Source organism: Delphinus delphis, chromosome 11, assembly GCF_949987515.2.
Source record: "Delphinus delphis chromosome 11, mDelDel1.2, whole genome shotgun sequence".
Taxonomy (NCBI): Eukaryota; Metazoa; Chordata; class Mammalia; order Artiodactyla; family Delphinidae; genus Delphinus; species Delphinus delphis.
This window is the reverse complement of record NC_082693.1, coordinates 29,202,033-29,222,858: the sequence shown is the minus strand read 5'-3', so window position 1 is coordinate 29,222,858 and position 20,826 is coordinate 29,202,033. Positions and strand designations below refer to the sequence as shown.

At 33.7% G+C, this 20,826-nt stretch overlaps 2 pseudogenes; both read right to left on the bottom strand.

The window, feature by feature from the left end:
• Positions 1–2,925: 2,925 nt before the first annotated feature.
• LOC132434267 (T-box transcription factor T pseudogene) lies at positions 2,926–14,162 on the bottom strand (annotated as a pseudogene).
• A 2,927-nt stretch (positions 14,163–17,089) lies between these two features.
• On the bottom strand, positions 17,090–17,531 carry LOC132434489 (large ribosomal subunit protein eL22 pseudogene; annotated as a pseudogene).
• Between the last annotated feature and the right edge of the window lie 3,295 nt (positions 17,532–20,826).

Here is a 20,826-nt window from a genome sequence, read left to right as displayed (position 1 = left end):
CTTTCAGAAATGTGTGTTTTAACTTCAAAATATTTTATCACATTTTGTTATAATTACTAGTTTTATAACATTGTGGTAAGAAAATGTGATGTAAACCCTTATAATTTATCTGTTTTCAAGTGTGTTGCAATTTATTTTAAAATGTCCAAAGTATGTTGGAAAAATAGGAGACAGAAAGTGGATAGAGTGAGAACATAGTTACATAGAAAGAACAGTCTACAGTTTAGTAGTTAAATGACCTCAATTTCCTTTTTCTATTATCTTCTTATTATGTTGAAATTTTTTCCTTTTTCATACTATCATTGATTTCTTATTAACTTCTTTTTTACCTTCTTATCATTTTTTTCTAACACTCAATGGTTTCAGACTAATCATATCCCTAATTTAGACTGGTATATTTGTAAATATCAATTGACATTTCTTTCATTCTTCATCACTTTTTAAATAGTTTTTGTATATAATTATTTTTTTTAACATTTTTATCAAACATTTGGGTAATTTGTTTCTCTCTGTGTACATGTAGTTATTGCATCTTTAAAACTCAGACTTTATACTTTTGCTTTTGATTCAGGAATTTAACCAAAAAAAGGATTATTGCTGTGACATTTATAATCATATTACTGTTTCTTGTTGTCTTAGGGCCTCTAGTGTGGCTGTAATTTTTAGACTTTGTTTTTTACTTTCTTAGCAGTATTTTTTAATCTCACCTAAACCCATTTTTGCCTCATTATTCCTTTCTCATTCCAGCCTGTTCTTCCCATCTAATTAGTTATTGCTGTTTTATAGACATTATGTATTTTTATGTGATTATGACAACAAAAGTTTTCCTGAAATTCCTCCTAGGTCATTGAGTGTTTTTTTGACACATATGTACTGGGCTCCTATTTTCCAAAAATGATTCTAGGTCTTGGGGACTGATCAACTAGCAAGAAAAACTTGAGTTCTTACACTTGAGGAACTTGAATTCTGACAGGGCCAAGGGGGGCAATCAATAAAATATTTGGAAAATAAAAGAATAAACATAGTAGATAAAAATTCATGTTATGAAAAAAATCTAACAGACCAAGAGTTTTCATAGTACATTGGGGCAGTTGATGTGGAGTGGTCAGGTGCGGCCTCTGTGAGGAATGAAATTGAAGGAGTAAGCCAGGCGATTATGGGGGAAAGCCATTTCCAGACAAAGAAATATCCTGTGCAAAAGACTTAAGTCAGGTCTAGTATAAAATACATTTTCTCATCGTTGGAAAAATATTACTTTCATGTACATTTGCATCTTTACACTGTCAAAGTATCATTATTTAGTTTAATACAGTCTTTGCTCCAATTATCACAAACAAATGTAGAAATGCATTATCTCTTCTTTGGATGAACTTAATCTGGATACTTTATCACAATATTTTAAGGTATATCATGAACTACAATTTGTTAATATAAAACTTAAAGAGCCAGTTAAAAAATATGAAGTTGATTTTTTATCATTAGTTTAGAACAATTTTACATGCTTCCAATTAATTTAGAGATTACCAAAAAAGGGACATTTAAAAAGCATTTGATCTTCAGAAAACCTTTACTAAGTAATTATAAGCTCTTAAGATCACTTTCCTTTAGGGCTTCCCTGGTGGCACCGTGGTTGATAGTCCGCCTGCCGATGCAGGGAACACGGGTTCGTGCCAAGGTCCGGGAAGATCCCACATGCCACGGAGTGGCTAGGCCCGTGAGCCATGGCCGCTGAGCCTGCGTGTCCAGAGCCTGTGCTCCACGATGGGAGAAGCTGCAACAGTGAGAGGCCTGCGTACCGCCAAAAAAAAAAAAAAAAAAAATCACTCTCCTTTGAAAAGGAAAGCATGTGTTCTTTTGTGTAATCCATCTTAAACTTTAAAGTTTTTCATTCTGGGCAAAAGAAGTTTCCTCAATATTTTCCAAAATAAATATTTCTAGATGCACAGTAAGTTAGCAAAAGACGAGAATTTGAGCTATGTAAATTTTGAAAATTTTAGTGGATTATGTTTGTCACTAATTTCTAGTACTGAATCCTCTCACTAGATATTTTTAGAACTGTATTTAGTTTTTTGCTGTTGTTGTTTCTTTTTTTTGCATATTGCCTTTATTTTGCAGAAAATGCTTTGCTCATTGTCTTTGGCTATTTTTTTCAGAAGAAAAATATTGCCCTTGTATGTTTAACAATACAAGAGGCAATTACATATGCTCAAAATAAACACATTCTATTGGGCAGAACAGTGAAATTTCCATTGCAGTTAAAGTCTGTTGTCCTCAACTATGAATTTATTATTTTGTCCCTAACATCTTAACTATAAGTATGATAGCTGTCACAAAAGGGACCTGAAAACTACTCTGAAGAAACAAGGAATGCAATTGAAAGTATGCTTTTTATTTCACTAAATAAGATGAGTTGAGTTTATTAATTCTAGTGTGTCAAATCTTCTATATTCTGTAAGAGACACAAAAAAATAAGTTTCTGGATCTTAGCAAACAAAATTTTATTATGATCAAGTAATGGTGATTTAACAGTCCAACTGAGTTTTGTTTCCATACTTAAATTCATCTGTAGCATATAAACACAACATAGGACTACACTTGTGTTGCAGATGATGGGTGGGGTTATTTTTTTGATGAACAACAGAACATATATTCCTTTTCATATTTTAAAATGAAGTTAATAAGATTTTTTTTTCTTTCTTGACCTATGAGACTGTCATTTTGTACCTAGATCAAATCCTGAGTAAAACTGGTAGACATAAAAAAAAATAGTGTATATTTTAAGGAAAGGCTTTGGTTTACATGGAAGGTAGTGACAGGGATATCCATGAGGTTATGAGGCCAAGGTGTGATATTGGCTGTCAGGAATATCTGTGGCCACGATATGGTTCTTATAGAGTGAGAATCCTGAGGAGAAGGGACCTGAGATTATTTGGGTAAGATAGTGTTCACTGGGAAGGTCTGGACTCCCAGCCCATTAGGTAGTTATGCTGTCTGAGAACCTGGTGTGAAGGTGCTCTGCTAGCTGACCACAGGTTGGGGTACTGATGCAGTCCTGTTGTGCTCAGGAGTAACATGATAGTATGTACACACATGCTGAGGCTGGGCTAAGTTCATGGGATCAGATCATGGACAACTTGCAAATGAATTGTCAGAATAGGTTGGAGAATTTTTCCAATGAGTGTATGGGCTAAGTATGAGCTTGTCCAAGTGGGGAGGAGTCCTAGGCACAGCTTTGAGGACAGGGACAGGGATGTGTGAACTGTGGTTCCTCAGCATAGAGCATTTTTCACAGCCATGGGTGGAGAAAAGTGAGACAGGACCTCCAAACTGAGGATGGGGGTTGACGGCAGGTAGAAGGAACTGAGTCCAGGGATAAGCTACTTCCATTAGTAATACCCAGGTTGCTGTTTGTCTCTGGGTTCTTCCATCTTATCTTTGTGATCCCTGCTTCTTTTTGCATCACAGCAAACCCTTGCAAATCAGTTTTATTTAGTTTTAAGAGCTGTAATCTCTTTCTGGTAAGCCTTGACAGATATGCATCGAGTCTTGAGAATGCCGTGGCTGGTAGTCATCCCCTGTAGACCCTCAACTCATACTATATGAATTTAGAGCTTTTATTTATGTAAGGAGTTCAATATGCACATATGAATTGGACTGACCCCCCAGGCACCCACTCTCTGTTCACACACTTCCAGAAGTGGTTGCTCTCCATCACAAAATCCAAGATAAAACAACACATGGTGTTCGGGTCCAGGCCAAACATACTCAATTTCAGCACTGGGAACATCCTCCTGCTGTTATTGGTGACCATCACCTGGTTGGTGAGCTCTCTGAAGTGCAGCCATATCTAACTTTTCTTGGTTGACACTGGGGTCACCCTTCTCCCTGCCAGCCTGTAGCTCTCACTTCAAGGAGCTCAGCTGGTGGTCCACTCTATTGCAGGCTATTCTACAAGTTCCGGACACCAAGGGAGATTGTCCTCTTGCTGACCCTTCTTCATGGCCCTCCAACCCAGACTTACTTACCCAAGAGCCATATTTAACTCCTTTCAACAGCCACTCTTCCAAGAAAAGGAGCAGCAAAGGTCCACAGTTCCCAGGCAGAGACCTGTGAGGAGAAGACTTGAAGGTAGGGGAGGGGCAGAGGGGTGAAGATAGAGGATATTTCCCTTGAACTCCTGCAAGGCATGACTAAAGTAGCTCTTTGTGGCATTGGATTTGCTTTAAACAATTAAAAATCAGACTATTGACTAGCACCCAAATATTTATAAAATATACAAATAAAACTATTGATATCTTTGAAGCCCATTTTTAAACAAAAGGAACATTTTTAAATGTGCCAGGATATAAATTATGGGTACCTCAGGATTATTATAACTTTTCTATAACATTTTATTAGATCTTTATGGTGTTTTTAAAAATGTTGGCCACTGATATTTGAAATCTGATAGGTATTTATAAAGTTTCCTCAAAGGATTCTTATGACAGCTAAAATTTTTGCCTATTTAGACAGACACTTTTGGCTGGCTACTCGGTAAAGTACCACATGCTGTGATTATTACTTTTTGTGCTTTCCAAGTCAACACCCAGATGCCTGTGAACCTGACTTGCACAGAGTAGTTATTTTGGCTCTTTAAACTGTCTGCCAAACTGTTGCAGTAGCTTTTTCATATGGGCAGATGACCACTTCAGAACAAATCAAAATATAATATTTGGTCTCTGAACTTACTTTTGAATTCAAATCTTTGACTATGAATGCTAACTCAGATTGAATTTTGGGTTTGACTAATTGTTTTGATGTTCTTAGGCAGTTTTCATGAAACATATTTGATCAAATAACTTAACATGGACTTCACTTCTTATTAGTTGTATAATGTCCCTTCTGGTGTGTTAAATGCAATAAAAATTTGAGCATATATACTAATATGTAGCTCCTACCCAGCATATGATGAACAAAATATGTATTAACAAGAGACATCAATCCATTTCTGAGGTTATGCACGTAGTTTACTGCTGAAATGTGATAAAACTTTAAAATTTGTAATTTCTGGTCAGAGTTTATGAGAAACATGAATATGAGCAAAATAGGTAAATTTAGTGTTTTTTTTAACAAGGTAGGTATGACACAGACTTCAAACTATAACACAGATTTCAAGCAAACAAGGGTAATTACATTGATTTAAGCAGTTCTTTCTCATTTATTCATATTTTTTTGGTCTTAATTCAGACCTAGCTTAATTCACCCCTCCCTACCTCCCTCCCTCCCTCCTTTCTTCCCTCTCTCCCTTCCTTCCTTCCTTCCTTCCTTCCTTCCTTCCTTCCTTCCATCTTTCCTTCCCTTTCTTCTGTTCTGCCTTTCTTTCTCCTATCTCTTTAAACTGCAGTCCTGAGTAAAATGGATGGTTTCAGATTAACCTAATTAATTACAACTAAATAGCCACTTATGTCATTAACCCAGGATACGTCCCTGGGCTACTCAGATCCAAATGTAGATTTCATATTTTCAATGGAACAATGTTTGTTAGAAAATATATTTCATATTATAATCTTTATAATGAGAAAAATGCTAATTAAAACCAAAACCATTAGTCACCTGTAAGATTTGAAATATATGAAAAGTTTGATAACACTCTGTTGGTGAGGCTAAGGAGGAAAAAGCAGTCTAATATTTTGTTTTTCAAAATGTAAAATGAGACAACATCCATGGAGAAGATTTTATCAATATCTAACAAAATCATATCTGTATTTGGCCTTTGATCTATCAATCCCTCTTCCAGGAATCTGTTCCAAAGATCCAAAAGTACACTGACATTAGTTTGAAATGACATGTATCAAATGTTCTTCAATGTAACATTATTGGTACTAGTAACAAAATTGAAATCACCCCCAAAATCCAAAATTCTAACACCAAAATCCAACAGTTATATAAACTGCAATATATCTACACAGTGTATTACTATGTACTTGTGCAAAGCAGTTGGGAAGATCTCTAAAAAATGGATTAAATGGATTATATATTGTATATTTTGGAGTACAAATTGTTAAGTGATAAAAGGAAGTTGCAGAAAACTGTGTATAGTATGTCACCTTTTGTGTAAGATACCCTCCTTTCCTTCCTTCCTTCTTTCTATCCTTCCTTCCACCCCTTTCTCTCTCTTTCATCTCTGTTTCTTTTCTTTATTATTTCACAGTTTGTGCTTTTTTTTTTTAATATTTGCAAAAATAAATAAGGGAAGGAGAGAAGAAAAACTCATAAAAATTGTTCCCTATAAGGTAACTGTCTCTCCATTCTGAAAAGTGAGACGTTGAAATCATCTACTATTATTGCACTTCTATCTATTTTTCTAGTCAATTCTGTCAGTGTTTGTTTTATATATTTAGGTGCTCTGATGTTGCATGAATATATATTTGTAATTGTTATATCTTCCTAGTGATTTGACCTTTTATCATTATATAATGTCCTACTTTGTTTTTGTGATAGTTTTTTGTTCAAATTGACAATAAATTTTAAGCATAATTAACTGTCATTAGCACAAACTCATGAACTGTATCTTCGTTTTTCTCATTTTTTGAAACCTTATATTTATAATCATAGTTATTTATATTTGATAAATAAAATTATTTATAAAGAATTCAAGTTATAAGTAAATGGAAATGTATCATTCAATTTTTGTTTTCTTGCTAGCGGAGGACATTAAGCAAAACTAAGATTTTTAATTCATAAATATGGTAATAAAATTGAACATGTATTTAAAGTATTGAAATAGTATAACTGAAGAATAAAAGAAACATTATAATAAATGCTTTATTATCATTAATGTTAAATTCTTTTGATTACTGAGTTTAATTGAAGATTTTAAAAATACACTATAAAAAATAAAAATACATTATAAATATATTTGCATTATAAATCTATATTTAAAACTTGTAAATGTTGATAGAACTAATTGTCCTGTTGAATAATGGAACAGAGTTCCTCATCTAATTATTTAATTTTTATGATCCTTGTGAAATAACAGTTAACTATTTGAAATGTGCTGTTCATGTTTGTATGTGTTTTACAGAAAGAAATTGTATTCTGTCATAGCTTACATTTCTAAATTCAAAAAGGCAAATATTTCAAGACCTTTATTATCTTGATCATTTTGACACATTTAAAAATCATCCAATTTTAACAAAGATGTCCTTACCAGGAAATGGTAAGTTCTACTGACAAGTTAAAACAAATGATCAATTATTATTTTTAATTATATTTGTTGCTGGGAAAAAGAAATTGTAGAAAAGTAGTCAGAGAAGAAGGATTATATCCTTTAATTTGTAATAAATTTATTTGTAAAGATGGGTGATGTGATGCCTAGCTGTGAAAATAAGTAACATGACAAGTAAATATTAAAGCCATGGAAGTGATCTAAAAATACCTGGATAATTATTGCAGATTATATAAATGTGGGTTTCTGGGGTAGGATTGGAGGTACCAGCCACTTTCCACTGGAAACAAAGCTTCAGTGACTTATATTCTATTGCCAGAAGAACTGGGGAATTTAAACATAGAAATAAGAGTAATTGGATGATTTATTTCATAAGCATACACTTTTAAATGTTGCTGATGACTTTTCTTGAAAGTAAAGCCAGAAGGATTTCAAGATTCTTAACTGTAAATATTAGAAATGATTATTATAATACTTTCCATGATAAAATTATTTGAAACTTACTCTTGTATATTCCCAATGAAAGGTGATTCTTATTTTTTATTGTGGCTAATTTAATGAAATAATGTTTTATACAAAACACAATTTTCCTAACTTGGAAATTATAATTAATTAAATTAAGAACACATTTGAGTTTTGAGTGTTGTCATTTAGACTGTGGGCATTATCAGGGCACAATAATCCACTTGGTGAAAATTTAGTCTAGTTGAAGGCCAATTATTTTACTTCCTTGTAATTCACATGATATGTCCTTGCAAATAGAAGCAGCCACTAGCCAAGTAACTAGGGAGAAACAAAGAGCCTTGGCTGGGTGATATTTCAAATTCAACAGTATAAAGCAAAGAAAAATAACACATAAAAAATGCTAGAAAAAATGTTTACATGCATGATTCTAGTTTGGTAATTGCTTCTATTCTAAATTTTTTCATATCAATTCAACAATAAGCACCTTCCTATCATATAAATCACTATCACCTATAAGTAAGTAGGGTTGTAGTTTTAAAGTATTTGGTTTTATCAAGTAATATATGCTCATTAAAAAAATCACATGTTAAAGAATGTTTTATGTTAAATATCAACAGAGTCAGATCACTTCTTCACTTCTAAGTCTACTCTTCAGACAAGTTCTTCACAATTGCTTATATTTTGGTTATTTCCCTTCTCAAACAATATATATTTTTTGAATTTATTAATATCAGATAACATTTATTATTCCCCCAATATCAAATATAAATATTTAACTCACTCAGGTCCTCTTCTCCAACTGTTTTAGTCAATTATGTTATTGTTTTGGTTTTTCTGTCAATTACCTTTAGTATAAACAATGTAATTAAACTCAATCATTTTTCTATAGTCCTTTAATTCAGTTTTCATACTTTATATGACAATTTTAATACCCTTGTTTCTTTACCCAATTTTCTTCACAATCTGCTTTGTGTAAGTTACATTTTTATCATAGCTCTTGGATTTTCATTCCATCCTTAAACATAGCATCTTCTTTCCATGGCCTGAAGATTGACTCAAAATTGAAAGTAAATAAACAATATTTTCATCATTATGGTTGCAAACATATTGAGCAATAAAATACCAATTATCTTCCCATCTTTAGGAGTTCAAATCCAAATGCCCCTTGAGGGAGAATGTTAGGCTGAAAGAATTTCCTCAGTTGGTAAAAAATCATTTAAAATTATATTTGGAAAATAATTTCCATCCTCAGTTTCTGTCATTTTTGGAGGTTATATTGGCCATTTAAAAATTGCATGTACTGCTTTTATTCTCAACATTTTTCAGTTCTAAATCATGCTTATCATTATGTTCTACTACCTTTATTTCTTAAAAGTACCTGTAATGATCTCCACTGGAATTTTATTACCTTCTCTGTTGGGTTTTCTCTTTGTTTTTCTTTTATTATAACTTTCTTTTGCTTAATTTACATATTAGTTTCTTTTCTTCCCTTAAGCTCATAATGAAAGATCTTCATAAACTATGAAGTTAGCAGATAACATTTCTGAGTCCTAAGCACTATAGTGTTGATTTTAAGCTTAGGAATTTCTTTAATCTCCTAAAAATGAAATATATACATATATATAGACAGTATGTGTTCCCCCAGCTGATTGGTAAATAGGACTGTCTTCTATTTAGGTCTGTACTCAAGTGGGATATTATAGGATGAGAGGCTACACACAGTAATCTCTTTTTTTCACCTGATCATAGCAGTCTGCCTTGCTGTTGATAGCACAAGCACCAAACTGACAAAGGCTTTACTATGAATCAACATTCAGACTATTGGTCTTATTTAGGATTTAAATGTTTTATTTAAATGTTTTAAAAAGTTTCATTTTGAAGTAATTGTAGGTTCATTAGCAGTAATAAGAAATACTGCAGAGGGGTCTCATGTACTAATTTCCCAGTTTCTCTCAATGGTGACATCTTAGATTATAGTACAATATCACAACCAGAATATTAATTTTTATGTAAGATGTGTGACAAGTCAAGGCCCAGTTTTTTTTAACCTATCAGATTGCTCTAGTACCATTGGTTTAAAAGGCTATCTTTTCTCCATTGAATTGTTCCTTTCACTTTTGTCAAAAATCATTTGGGCATATTTGTGAGTTTATTTCTGAATTTTCTGTTCTCTTCTATTGCCCTATGTGTCTATTCCTCCACTCACACCACACAGTCTTGATTACTAAAGATAGTATAAGGATGAATTGGGAGATTGGAATTGACATATATACACTATTGATACTACATATAAAATGGATAACTAATGAGAACCTACTGTATAGCACAGGGAACTCTATTCAGTGCTCTGTGGTGACCTAAATGGGAAGGAAATCCAAAAAAGAGAGGATATATGTATACGTATAGCTGATTCACTTTGCTGTACAGTAGAAACTAACAAAATATTTTAAAGTGACTATACTCCAAAATAAATAAATAAATAAATAAAGCAGTAATAAAAAAAAGATAAAGAAAAAAAATAAGGCTTAAAATTGGGTAGACTGGCTTCTTCTACTATATTCTTCATTTTCCAAATTCTTTTTGTTCTTCTAGTTCCTTTGTTCTTTTCCATATATATTTTTAAATAATCTGGTCTATACAAAAATTCTTGCTGATGTCTTGATGAGAATAGTTTTAAAATTATATATCAATTTTGGCATAATTGAAATCCTTACTGTTATGAGCTAAATTGACTCTCCCCAAAATTTATGTGTAGAAGTCTTAACACCCCAGACTTAACAATATGATAATGTGACTATATTTGGGATATGGTCTTTAAAGAGGTATTTAAATTCAAATGAGGTAATTAAGATGGGCTCTAATCTAACCTGATTTGCAATTAGGACAGACACACATAGAGGAAGACTCTGAAGGTACAGAGAAGAGATGGCCATTTAGGAGCAAAGAAGAGAAGCCTTAGGCAAAATAAAACCCTGCTGACATCTTGATCATTGACTTTAATAAGCCTCCAGGATTGTGAGAAAATATATTTATTTCATTTATGCTACCCAGCCTTTGATATTTTGTTATGATGGCCCTTGCAAAACTAACTGAAGCTTCCAATCTATAAACACTGTATGTCTTCCATTTATTTAGAACCTCTTTGATGTTTTTCATGAGCATTTTATAGTCTTTTGATGACAAGTCTTGTAAATATTTGATTATTTGGATATATTTCTATATTTCATTTTTGAGTGATTATAAAAATCTCACTGCCCATAGTTAATTCCTAGCAAATAGGTTTACAATTAATATTTTATGTTTGTTTTATATCCTGTATCCTTGCTTAACTTATTAATTCTAAAAGGGTATTTTTTTGAGTATATGTGTATTCCTAGACTTCAGTTTGTATACAATCATATCATCTGCGAATAGAGACAAGTTTATTTCTCTCTTACCTACATATTTGTCTTTTAATTATTTTTCTTGCCTTACTGAACTTGCTAGAACACCTCATACTATGTTAAATGAGTGCGGTGAGAGTGAATATCCTTGCCTTTTTCCTGATCTTGAGGAGGGAAATAATTCAGTCTTTCATCATTAAGTATGATGTTAACTTTGGGATTTTTGGTTTTGGTTTTCTTTTTGTTTTTGATTTCCATAGATGCTGTTTATCAAGTGGAAGAAGTTATTCTCTATTCCTATTTTTCTGAGAGCTTTTTGTTCGTTTGTTGTTTTTACAACATGAATGGTTGTGAAATTTGTCAAACCCTTTTTCTGCATTGAATTATATGACCATGCAATTTTTTTTTCTTTAGGATTGGGTCAATTACATTGATAATTCTTGAATATTGAACTGGCTTTACATGCTGAGAATGAATATCAATTGGTAATGTATAATTATTTTTATATATTGCTAATTCTATTTATTAATATTTTGCTAAGGATTTCTACATTTATTTTATGATGGAAATTGGTGTGTAGTTTTCTTTTTGTGTATTGTCTTTTTCTTGTCTTGGTATTACTATAATAATACCGTTATAGCAATAGAAATAAAAATCCAGTATTTTACTTCAAAAACTGTGATCCTCATGAACAAGATCTGTGATTTCTGTCATTAAAGATGTGGGGATAGGGAACTAACAAGCCATTATTTTTAAGTTTAACACTTGTAATTTATTCTCTGGAATCATATGATCATTTATCATATGTGATTGCCAATAGGTGAATTTTACAACTACAGTAAGGGGTGGTGGGGAAGTACAAAGAGATTCTTCTAATACCAGACACAAAACTGAATTTCTGTGTAATTTAGAACAAATTGATTTAACCTAATGGAATTGAAATTTCTATGCTGTAAAATGGGAATTATGATGCCAACTATTAACAGTATTGGGGAAATCAAATGAAATAATATAAGTAACAGCTTGTAAGAACATAGATTTTTTAATAAGCTCGGTGAGAAATTAACTGTATCTCTATTCTCTATCTATCATCTATAGAAATAGAAAAAAATAGAAAGATAGATGTGGGCTGGGGATAAACAGGATTTCCACTTCCAACATCCATCATGTCCTTAAAAGAGAATGTAGACTAGGCTTTGGTGGGTTTGACAGGAAAGTCAGAATCCAAGTTGCTCATAAATATTTCACAGGAAGGACATAGATGCTGCTTAAAGTTCTTTCTGAATGGTCTTAGGTGACTTGATTCCGAAAAAGCTTTGAGCTTAGAAAAAATGAGCTTTGCGCATTGACAAGAGTCCTCACATGGGAACAGAGTCAAAATTAACAGACTCTGCAACCCAAAGGAGGCTGGCTGAATATTCCCGCTACCTTTGCTCTGATCATGTGACCATCTCACGCTTCTGTCACTTTCATTAAATAAAAATTAATCTTAACATATTTGGGCAGGAGTGGGGGTGGGTTGGCATGGGTGTCTACTCTGTCAAGGATAAAAAATATCCTTTAGTTCTCATCACCTAATCAGTTGATTTCAGCTCCATTTTCTCCCTTTTCTTTCTTTATCACTGCCTAACCTTGTCCCCTAGGAGTTTCAGACCTTGTTATTCATAAATGGCATAACTTCGTGCACCCTTTTCCTTTTTACTCAAAAGTTTTCTCTAAAATCAAAGGATTACTTGGCTGATTATAAAATTCTTGCATCACGTATTCTTCCTCTCAGTATATTTTAGATACTGATCAAACTGTCTCCTTGCATGGATATTACTGTGAAGATGTCGAATCCATCTTGATATTTCACACTAGTAGGGGGCATGATTTTTTCCCCTCCTACTCCTAGGATTCTTTCTTTGTACCTGAATTTTAACATCCTTACCAGAATATACTTTGATTTGGAATGGTAGGTATGAATGTTAGGTTTAATTATTTCTTGGAAATCTATGAGCCCCTTCAGTCTACACATTCAACTTGTTTTTATTTCAGAAAAAATGTTGAAAAAATTATACTTTAGACTCTTCCTATATTTTCATTTGCTTAGTTCTTCTTAAAAATATCAATAATGCACGTTAGATATACCTTTTTAAAGTCTAGCGTTCCTTCTGTGATCATGTTTACATTCCCCTTTCTCTCTCCCTGCTCCACCTACCTCCCTCCCTCTCTTTCTTTCTCTCTGAGTCACCCTCATAACTACTTATAAACATCTAACTTTTTCCACCTATAACGGGCATTATTCTCTACACTGGCTTTTCATTTTTTGTCATATTGTGACATTTTGCAACTCAATTCTATATTCTTTGGACATCCTATAAAGTCTCTTTGGAATACTTTTTTCTCATTGTTCAAATTTCACTTATTACTTATAAAGATGATATTATCTATAAATTCTGTGAGAATAATGAGAAGCATTTCTTTCATTCCTTTGTTTTATTGTAACCATCTTTTTATCAGAAATGACCGTTTACTGATTTAAAGAAAAATGTTTTGCGCATAGAGCACATATCATTTCCTTTCTAAGTATGATCCATCTTTGAATTATTTTTGCTGCTTGCCAGAGATGTTGACAACTATGGTAACTGGGACTATCTGGGGCATGGATTCAGAGGTGTTGACTCCAAACTCTTCCTCAACAAATTGCTTGGGTGACAGAAAAATCTTCTTTGGTATTCAGCGTACATTTGGCAGATGTGAAAACCATTCAGTATTTAAGGATGGGGAAATTTATAGCTGATCACGGGTGACTAGAGTGATGGAATGGCTAAAGGCATTAAGGGAAGAGGAAGGTTGTTCTTCATAGATCAAGAAACTGTCACTGCCTTAGACTACAGCTCATGTGACCATTTTCGCCCCAGAGCTGCTGACAGTATGAGGGGTAAGCTCTCTGTCTGTGTCTGCTACTGTTAGAAATGTATTTTGCTATTAAGCAAAAACCAGGAGCCCACTCTACCATTGCTGCTAAATTACTCTCAAAGTTGCTGACATTCACTGCTGCCTCAAATCACCTTTAAAAAAATGGCTTTATAAAATATAGGTTAAATATTATAAAATTCACCCATTTCGCGAGCATTTAATTCAATAAATTTTTGTATATTGTAGAGCTGGTCTGCCTTTCTTTGCCTCCACCCCTGCATGCTCTTCTCCTAGAATGGAGGTTCCATGCCAAGAAGACCATGAGCAAGATGCCTTCTTTTGTCGTTATGGTCCTGCTACTGTCACAGCCCCTAGGTGCTGAAAGAAACTGAAATAGCAAAGTAATATTCTGTTTCTTCTTTCTTCCTTCTAAATTCCATCTAGTGCCTCCAATTGGCAGAAACCAAGAGAAATTCAGAAAGCTAGGTTGTCTGAAATATGTGGCTTGCATGTTTATCCCTCAAAAGTACAGAAGAAAGTGCAGAAAGGAAAGTGTAATATTGAGAGCCCATCATATTGAAAGCTAGAGTATCCAGAGCACCCCTCAACTTATAAAATCATGGATTGCCTCCTCTATTCCTGTCTTAGCCCATTCAGGCAGCTATAACAAATTACCGTAGACTGGGTGACTTATAAACAACAGAAACTTATTTCTCACACTTCTGGAGGCTGGGAAATTCAAGATCAGGTGCCAGCAGGTTTGGTGTCATTCATTCATGAGGGATCTGCCCTTATGACCTGATCACCAACCAAAGGCCTCACCTCCAAATGACATCCCACTGTAAATTAAGTTTTAACATATGAATGGGGGCACTAACATTTAGTCTATGGCAATGCTTTTCCTTCTCTCCTCTATTCAGCTCTCAGTGAAGTAAGTTTCAGGCTAGGAAAGAAAGTGTACAGATGGTTTTATTTATTTTTATTATTTATTTGTTTTTTATTTGCCAGGTATCTGCTTTTCTGTCGTAAATATCTGGGTCCCAACAGGATATATTCCACAGTACCCGGAGCCTTCCTATAACTCTTGTTGTCTTAATTGTCATTTTGTAGAGGTTGTGCAGAATAAGATACTTAATATTTTTTTGGAAATGTACAAATATCTTGGAGACTGAGGAAGTTTGTGAAAATAAATATCATGCACTCTTGTTTAGGTTAATATTTCACATTTTTTGGCTAGTATAATTCTATTTGTATATTGAAGTTTTTTTTTCTATTATATTAAATCTTGAATTTTCTACTATTCTTTTTTTTCTTTTTTTTAATGAAGTCCAAGGTCATTGTTGGTACAGCAATTCATCAGTGAGGACAAACAACCAATTTATTGTTGCTAAACAGATTAACATGTCAATCCTTTAAAAAAAAAAGCCTTGTACAATAATAGTAGCCATGCGTTAGCCACTTTAATATAAAATGTGATCAAAAGTCAAAATACAAGAGTTCAAAAGGCATAGAAAAACCAAAAAGTTTCAATTTTATTACAAGTTTTAGATTCTGGAAATAGTTTTTTTAAAAAAAACTTATATGCTAATTTCAGCCCAGGGCTAATTTTTTTACAACCAAACTAAGAATTACTACAAGGGAACATCAATGCAACAAACAAGTAAAATTTGCAAACCCAAGTCACAAACTTGCTAACAAAATTAATAATCATGGTAATGGACAGCACCAAAGAGCAACTGATGCCTCAGTTAAATTTGAAAGAAACAATGCCTTCTCTAGGGCAGAGAGACATGCAAACAATTCTGCTTCAAGAAATTTGCATAGAAATAGAAAATGCTAGAGCCTTTACCACAAATGAAATTACAAAGCCTCAACTTGTTAAATTCAACCCAAGGAGCACCAAATGTTAAATTGGAGCCAAGGTATGACTCAAAACATTTAATTCCCAGCTATGCAACTAGCAAGATCACAAGAATTTCAGGTGTGGAAAGGCACCCTAGGCAAGCTCTTGAAAGACATGAATTTGATACAACGTAACCTTAAATCAATGCAGACATTCCTGTAAAATTTAAATTTTAGAGGGCACCATAAGGCATCAGGATCTCTTCTCAAAGTCACTCGATATTGTCAGCAACAATCACATCTTTATGATCTCATTAATGACCTTTCACAGATCTCTAGCCTGTACACGTACAGCAGAACCCCCAATATCGTAGGAAGCCCTTTCAGTTTGGCCCTGCTTAACGTGTTTGTAGAATGACTTTTAAGCCCAGCCGTGGCCTAAATTGTGTGAAAGGGACTACTCCCTGGGCATCTCAAGACTTCTCTTCAGCCTGAGCTGTCTCCCAGGACCCTCTCTTCCACACCTGCCCCCGGGGTAAGACTCCAGAACTCTGGGATTCTGAGCCTGACCCCAGGTAACCTCACCGACACCCACCTTTGGAAGCTCCACTATTCCTCATCTCCAGCTCCCCCTGGTGGGGTTCAAAGTGACAGTTTGGTGCAAGGACTTGTAGAAACAATGCTTATTTACAAATTCGTATTTTGTAGACTTTTCCTTAATTGAACACCTGTGACTTTTACAGTCGCTCTCCAGACCCTTTCCAGAGGTGTAGTAGAATATGCGAAGCAAAAGGACATTTTATTTCTACAGGAAGAAAAAGGATTAACATACATAGTAATAACTGTGTCCATCAAGAGTAATTTGTAATCAGAAAATGAAGACAAATGCCCCAGAAGCATGCATTTTATCGACACTGCCACTTTCCCAAAAAAAGAACCTCAGAAACAAGTCACTGGATCTGCTTTCAGTGAATCAGGAGTTCCCACATTTGTATTCCTCAATCTTTGAGAAAAGTACCAGATGAAACTGACCCACCCCTTTTTGTGTAAAATAGTAACTAACTGAACTCACATCTCCACGCCCTCATCCACCGGTTCAATGACAAACAGTAGTCAGTTCCCTTGAAGGAGACTTACACATTTTGGTATTTCTACCAAAAAAATTGAAATTTTCAAGCAGAAAAAAAGTTTAATTACAAGTAAGTGAGTGGCAGCCCAAGTGAAGCCCTTTTACTATGATTTCCAATTTTCTGTTCAATCCACACTGCAGAGATACAAGGAAAGCCACCATTTTGTTTCCTAAATTTTATTTAAGAATTCATACAAAATACTCCAGATAACTGAGTTTCAATCCTCATCTTTCTCCTCTTCTTCATCTTGATTAATCTGGAAGTAACGTAATTCGTAACTTTCTTTGCTGTTAGCAACTACGCGTAACCAATCACGGAGATTATTCTTCTTCAAATATTTTTTGGTGAGATATTTCAAATACCTTTTGGAAAAAGGCACCTCAGAAGTTACAGTGATCTTGCTTTTGCTTCTTTCGATTGTTACAACACCTCCTCCGAGATTCCCAGCTTTTCCATTCACTTTGATTCTTTCCTGAAGAAACTGCTCAAAATTGGCCGCATCCATGATTCCATCTTCTACAGGATGGGTACAGTCAAGAGTAAACTTCAGGACCTGCTTCTTTTTTTTGCCCCCTTCACCACAAGCTTTTTCACTGGCGCCATCGCTGCAGCGGAGGCAGAAAAGCTCTACTATTCTTTTGTTCTTTTAGGCATTTGCCAGGGGTCGAAAAGATGAGATTGAAATAAAATGCTTTTATTCCACTGATTTTTAACAGAAAATTTGCATTCTCTACTTCCAGCCTGTCTGAAACCAGTTTCTAATTGTCTCTCAGGAGAAACAATACTGTTCTTTCACCCAGTACTTTTTGTTTGTTGTTCCAAAGTTCATATCATGGGTCTGTCACAGAAGCAAAATTATAAATTGCAAGTCATTAAGGTATGGTGAATGCCCATCTGTGTAAGAACATGTCAAAGAAATGTTTACCCAGTTGGAATATCACTGGCCAATCTACTATCTACTACTGTATATAGTATGTGTATTAATATCCTAGTGCTGCTATAGCAAAATACTACAAGTATATGATTTAAAGCAACAGAAATTTATTTTCTCACAGTTCTGGTGGCTAGAAGTCTGGAATTGATGTGTCAGCAGTGCCAGGCTCCCTCTGGAGACTCTTGGGAAGAATCCTTCATTGGCTCTCCCTAACTTCTGATGATCATTGGCAAATACTTGGCGTGCCTTGACTTGAAGTTTCATCCCTCCAACCTCTGTCTCCACCATCATATGGCCCTTTACCCTGCGTGTCTACCTCTCTGTGTCTCTTTCTCCTTATAAGGACACTAGTCATTGGACTTAGGGTCCACCTCAATCCAATGTGACCTTACCTTAAGTTGGTTAAATCACAGAGACCCCATTTCCAAATAAGGTCACATTCACAGGTGCCTGGGTTCAGGACTTCAATATATCTTTTGGGGGGACACAATTCAGCTCACAACAGTACTAGATATTATTAGTAGCATGGAGCTGGAAGATCTGGTAGATTTTTAGACCAATGGCAGCCAACATATAGTATATTGATATTTATATCAAACTGACTAAAATTACCTAAAAATTTCCAAAAATGAATAAATCTTCAACTTTGAAACTACTCACCTGCTTATTCCATTTTCTATTCAAAATAAATATACAAAGTATGATGTGTGTGTGTGTGTGCACGTGCTATATGTATCTACATGGATTTATGTGTAGGACTTTTCAAAATCCTCATTTCTAATTTACAACTGTAAAACTGAATTCTGAAGCTTAGACTAGACAGAAATCAGGGCTTCACGTTGAGGTGGTAAAGTTACACATACATCAATTCTAATAACTAAATTATTCAACCAATTACTTTTTTTTCTTTTTTAAATTGAGATACTATTGACATATAACACTGTGTAATTTTAAGGTGTACAATGTGTTGATTTGATGCATTTATATATTGCAATATGATTACCACCATAGTGTTACCTAATACCATTAATGTGTCATATAATTATCACTTCTTTCTTTGTGATGAAAACAATGATGATCTAGTCTCTTGGTAAATTTGAAGTTCATAATACAGTATTGGTGACTATAATTACTATGCTCTACATTAGAACTTCAGGATTTATTTATCTACTAGTTTTAAGTTTGTATCCTTAAATAACATCTCCCCAATCCCCCAACCTTCAGCCCCTGGTAATCACTATTCTACTCTCTGTTTTTACAAGTTTATCTTTGTTAGAATCCACAAATAAGTAATATCATACAGCATTTAATCTTCCTCTGTCTGACTTAACTCATTTAGCGTAATAAATCAGGGTCCATCCATGTTGTTGTAAATGGCAGAATTTCATTTTTTTTCATGGCTGAATTATATATTATATAATTATATATATATAATATACAATATTATATATATAATATATAATATATAATTATATATTATTATATATAATAATATTAATTATAATATAAATATATATATATACATACATATATATTTTACATCTTATTTAGTCATCCATTGATGGACACTTCAGTTTTTTCATATCTTGGTTATTCTGAGTAAAGATGCAATAATGACAGAAGTGCTGATCCCTCTTTGATACCTTATTTTGCTGGGAAAAGAATACTCTCTTCGACAAATGGTGTCTGGAAAACTGGATAACCACATGGAGAAAAATGAAGTTGTACCTCTATCTTATACTCCTCATAAAAATTAACTCAAAATGGATTAAACACTTCAACATATGACCTGATACTATAAAACGTCTGGAAGAAAACATGTAGGGAAAGCTCCTTAACATTGATCTTGGCAATGATTTTTTGGATTTGACACCAAAAACGCAAGCAACAAAAGCAGAAATCAACAAGTGGGACTATATCAAACTAAAAAGCTTCTTCACAGCTAAAGAAACAATCAACAAAATGAAAAGGCTACCTACAGAATGGGAGAAAATTTTTGCAAACCATATACAGAGTAAAGGGTTAATGTCCAAAATATATAAGGAACTCATACAACTCAATACAAAATAATCCAACTAAAAAATGGGTAGAAGAACTAAGTAGACATTTTCCTAAGAAGACACTCAAGTGGCCAACAGGTACATGAAAAGATGCTCAACATTCAATCTGGAACAATTCTTGAGTGTACAAATCCTTCACCTCCTTGATCAAACTTATTACCAAGTATTTTATTCTTTTTAATGCAATTGTAAATGAGATCATTTTCTTAATTTCTCTTTCTGATAGGTATTATTAGTGTATAGAAACACAACTGACCTTTGTATATTGATTTGTATCTTGCAACTTTACTGAAACTGTTTATTAGTTATAACAGTCTTTTGGTGAAGTCTATTATAAATATTATATCATATCATCTGCAATCAGAGACAATTTAAATTATTAGTTTCTGATTTGAATGCTTTTTATTTCTTTTTCTTGACTAATTGCTCTGACTAGGACTGCCAGTACTGTGTTAAATAATAGTGAGAACAGGCATTCTTGTCATGTTCCTGATCTTAGAGCAATAGCTTTCAGCTTTTCATCACTGATTATGATGTTAGCTGTGGGCTTGTTATATAGGGCCTTTATTATGTTGAGATAGATTTCTTCTATATCCACTTTGTTAAGAGTTTTTTATTAGGAAAAGATGTTGAATTTGTCAAATGCTTTTTCTGCATCTATTAAGATAATCACAGGATTTTATCCTTTATTTTGTAATGTGGTGAATCACATTGATTAATTTGCAAGTGTTGACCCATCCTTGCATCCCAGAAGCAAAGCCCACTTGATCGTGGTGTATGATCCTTTTAATGTACTGTTGAATTTGATTTACTAATATTTTATTGGGTAATTTTGCATTTATGTTCATCACATATATTGACCTGTAATTTAATTTTTTTGTATATCCTTGTCTGGCTTTTGTAT